The following is a 5,062-nucleotide window of genomic DNA, read 5'->3' on the forward strand; positions in this document are numbered from 1 at the left end:
TCTACGAGAAGATCTCGAAAGCCATGGCAGAGAGAGGATACAGCCGGGATGCAACGCAGTGCCGCGTGAAAATCAAGGAGCTGAGACAAGGCTACCAAAAAAACAAAGAGGCAAACGGACGCTCCGGATCCCAGCCCCACACATCCCGTTTCTACGAGGCACTGCATTCCATCCTAGGTGCGGCCGCCACCACTACCCCACCACTGACCGTGGACTCTGAGGATGGGATATTGTCCGCGGCCGGTTCCTCGTCGGAAATGTTAGCAGACGGGGAAGATGAGGAAGGAGATGAGGAGGACGAGGCAGTCGACAGCGCTTGCAACGCTGATTTCCCCGACAGCCAGGAGCTCTTCATCACCCTTACCGAGATCCCCTACCAACCGTCCCCATCCGTTACCCCGGACACAGAATCAGGGGAAGGATCAAGCAGTAAGTGCTTTAAACATCTAAACATTTATTTTTAACGGAACTGGAATATTTATAATATTAACAATGGGGTTTTCATTAAGTCATTTAAACATATAAACTTTTATTTGTAACAGAACTGGAATCTTTATAATATCAACAATTGGTTTTTCATGATTTCTTTGCCTTAGGCGCTTAACTATTTAGTCCCAACTATTTAAAAAAAATCTAACAATGTCTGGATTTTCATGATTTTGCTGCCCAAGACGCTCCACTCTGTAGTCCCTTCCAGTACAGCTACACCAAAATCCGGTCTATATGTCCGGGAATTGACACGAAATCCTCATGGGAGATCTCTACGTAGCTCTCCTGGAGGTAATGTTCAAGCCTGTGCATCAGGTTCCTTGGCAGGGCGATCTTATTAGGTCCACCATGGTACGACACGTTTCCACGCCAGGACTCTATCAAGTACTCTGGGATCATTGCACGGCAGAGCATGGTGGCATACGGCCCTGGTTTCTGCATGCTCTCCCTAAGCATCCGTTCCCTGTCGCTCTCCGAGATCCTCATCAGGGTGATGTCGCTCATGACGCTCTGCTTTGAATTAGGGAGGGGAATGTTAGTATTGGGACTGCTTTACAGCCACGCAGTGGAGGCGGGAGAGGGGCAGCATACAGGGATCTTTCCCTGGGACAGCCGCGAGGGGGTGGGACAGGGGCAGAGCTCATGCTTCCCTGATTGCTGCCAGCAGAGACTGGCATTGCTTTCAATGCGAAAGGAGCCCAGTGCTTCTATTAAAGTTTTAAGCAGCCACAAGTCTACGGCTTACCATGTTTGCCTGCTACACAAGTTCAGGTGTCCTGCCCCGCTTCTCAGATCGCAACTGCAAGACCCCAGGCACTGAAGGCGAGGGCCGAAAATTCGACCTTGTCCTGAGTGCGCATGTGAGAGGTGCAGTGCATGGTCTTGTTCACAGAGAAAGACTATGTTCTTTGTTCACAACTTCATTTATCTGTCTCAGGAATTCACTCCCTTTTTCCCATTCCCACAGACACATCTGCGACTGTCTCCCAACCCAGCCTGGCATCACACTCCCAGAGGCTAGCGCAGATTAGGCGGAGGAAGAAGAAGACGCGTGAGGACATGTTCTCAGAACTAATGGACTGCTCCAGAGCCCAGGCAGCCCAGCAGACACAGTGGAGGGAGAACTTGTCCCAAATGCACCGAGCAATCATGGAACGGGAGGAGAGGTGGCATCAGGAAGACCAGCAGGCGACTCAAACGCTGCTTGGACTAATGAGGGAGCAAACGGACACGCTCCGGCGCCTTGTGGATGTTCTGCAAGACCGGAGGCAGGAGGACAGAGCCCCGCTGCAGTCTATCTGTAACCGCCCTCCCCCCCCAACAAGTCCCACCCCCCCCCTCACCCAAAGTCCAAAGAAGGAGGGGCGGCAAGGGCCGTTAAAACTTTCAGTCAACCCCTGCAGACAGCTCTAGCACTAAAAGGCTCTCATTCCCCAAAATTTGAAAAGTCCTTTCCTACCCACCTCACACAAGCCCCCGTCCAAGTTTCCCCCCCTCCTCCCTCCCCCCGTTTCATGTGTGGTTCATAATAAAATATTCGTTTCTGTTAATTACTGTTTCCATGATTTTCTTTTGGAGGAGACTCTGTCTGAAGGGGGGGAAGGTGCTTGGTAATTGGACAGGACAGTCACCTTTAGCAGGGTACAGAGGCGGGGGCAGGCCCAGCATCAGGACACATACACAGTGCAGTCACCAGTTGCCCTGGTCAGTCTGGGAGGTGGTTTTCATGTTCGGGGGGGGGGGGGGGTTGATCTGTGACTTTGTGGCGGGGGAGGGCAGTTAGAGATCTTATGCCGCGGTCCTTATCCTGGATCACAGAGCCACGCAGCAGGGGATCTGTAACCCTCCTCCCCCTGCCAGAAAGTCACATAGCCGACACATACACGCAGTCCCGCCCAGGAGTGCTGGCAGGCTCCGCAGAAACAACCAGTCCACCACTGCGGAGCCTGTCATTCCTGGAGTTTAGAAGCATCATTTGCATCAGAACACTAAACCCGCCCCCCGCCACAGTCTGCGTCCCCGGTTTAAAACATTCCCGCGAAAACAGTAATAAAGACAACGGTGTTCATTAACAAAACAGAACAGATTTTATTTTTTGGAAAGGTGGTGAAGGGGGTATGTAACTTGGAAGGATAGTCAACATTAACTGGGTAAAGAAACGGGGGCAGGTTCAGCTTCTGTGTCCACAAACTTAACAGTCACTGGTTACCCTGCTCAGTCTGGAACCTAGCTTTCAAAGCCTCCCGGATGCACAGCACGTCCCGCTGGGATCTTCTAATCGCCTGGCTGTCTGGCTGGGCGTAATCAGCAGCCAGGCTATTTGCCTCAACCTCCCACCCCGCCATAAAGGTCTCCCCCTTGCTCTCACACACATTGTGGAGCACACAGCAAGCTGCTATAACAATGGGGATATTGGTTTCGCTGAGATCACAGCGAGTCAGTAAGCTTCTCCATCTCCCCTTGAGACGGCCAAAAGCACACTCCACCACCATTCTGCACTTGCTCAGCCGGTAGTTGAAGAGTTCTTTTTCTGAGTCCAGGGCGCCAGTATAGGGCTTCATGAGCCAGGGCATTAGCGGGTAGGCTGGGTCCCCGAGGATCACTGTAGGCATCTCCACATCCCCAAGACTTATTTTGTGGTCCGGGAAGTAAATACCTTCCTGCAGCCGTCTAAACAGACCAGAGTTCCTGAACACGCGAGCGTCAGGAACCTTGCCCGGCCATCCGACGTTGATGTTTGTAAAACGTCCCCTGTGGTCCACCAGTGCTTGCAGCACCATTGAAAAGTAGCCCTTTCTGTTTATGTACTGGCTGGCCTGGTGGTCCGGTCCCAGGATAGGGATGTGAGTTCCATCTATAGCCCCACCGCAGTTTGGGAATCCCATCGCGGCGAAGCCATCTATGATGACCTCCACGTTTCCCAGGGTCACTACCTTTGATAGCAGTACCTTGACTATTGCCTTGGCTACTTGCATGACAGCAACCCCCACGGTAGACTTGCCCACACCAAAGTGGTTCGCGACTGACCGTTAGCTGTCTGGCGTTGCAAGCTTCCAGAGGGCTATGGCCACTCGCTTCTGGACAGTCAGGGCTGCTCGCATCCTGGTGTCCTTGCGCTTCAGGGCAGGGGACAGCAACTCACAAAGTTCGAGGAAAGTCCCCTTCCGCATGCGAAAGTTTCGCAGTCACTGGGATTCATCCCAGACCTGAAGCACTATGCGGTCCCACCAGTCCGTGCTTGTTTCCAGGGCCCAGAATCGCCGTTCCACAATATCCACAAGACCCATTGCCACCGTGATGTCCTGGGCGCTGGGTCTCGTGGTTTCTGACAGCTGTGTGCTACTCTCCGACTTCAGGGCCTCACGGCGGTGCCGTAGCCTCCTCTCCTGATTTCTCTGCATCTGCCTCAGGGAAAGGTGTATGATAAGCTGCGAGGCGTTGAGAACGGCCACAACTGCAGCGATGGTCGCAGCGGGATCCATGCTCGCACTGCTGTGGCGTCCGCGCTGTCACTGATCAGAAAAGTGCGCGAACTGATTTCCCGCCGGCGCATTCAGGGAGGGAGGGAGGGCGGTAGTGACGGACGGATGATGACAGTTACCCAAAAGCACCCTCGACACATTTTTTTACCCAGAAGGCATTTGGGGCTCGACCCAGAATTCCAATGGGCAGCGGGGACTGCGGGAACTGTGGGATAGCTTCCCACAGTGCACCACTTCCAATGTCGACGCTTGCCCCGTTAGTGTGGACTCACAAAGTCGAATTACTGTCCTTAGTGTGGACACCTACGTTCGACTTTGTAATATCGATTCCACATATTCGATTTAAGTGAACTCGAACTACTCTCGTAGTGTAGACATACCCAAGGAGTAGCAGACTTTCAGTGCCTACTGTCCCTGACCCACAGAGTGCCTGCACAGGGGACATAAGGAGCACCTGATGCCCTTATCCCCCTTTATTCCCATGCATGTGTGCGTGTAGGGAAAGGGACAGATGGATAGGTACATTTTTAGCACTTTATAAATCTAATTAGATACAATGAAATAATGATGATTCCTCCATCGCCTACAGAAATGCATCCAACTCTGGGGTGGAATTCAGTGCATTGTGATCAGTGAACAGATTGCTCAGCAGTCCAGCTCTCTCCAGGGTCATCTTTTGTTTTGAACTCTACTGACTGGGCCAAAGTGGAGCATGGGCTGAGCCCGCCAGTCCCTGGGCCCCTTTCTGAGGTGTGGAGGGTAGCTGGGGCAGAGGCCAGGCCCGCTGGGGGAACTCGGGACCCGCCTGGGGGTGACGACTCCTGCGAGGAGAGGCAAGTCCCGCACTAAGGGCCCTGGGCGAGTCTCCAGCAGCGGCAGTAGGTGGCCTAAGCGGTAAGCGCCTCCCCCGGTGGCTTTCCCACAGCGGCTAACGCGGGGCAGCGCGCAGCTCCCCGGCTCCAGCGTCTCAGGGGCAGGGCTGGAGGCGGCCGGTGCGGTGCCGCCCATGCCCGCTAGGGGTGCGGCGCAGCGCAACGCAGGAAGGCCCGGCTGCTGCTCCCTCCCCCGGGCCCGGAGCGGCGCGCGGCAGC

Source organism: Emys orbicularis, chromosome 2, assembly GCF_028017835.1.
Source record: "Emys orbicularis isolate rEmyOrb1 chromosome 2, rEmyOrb1.hap1, whole genome shotgun sequence".
Taxonomy (NCBI): domain Eukaryota; kingdom Metazoa; phylum Chordata; order Testudines; family Emydidae; genus Emys; species Emys orbicularis.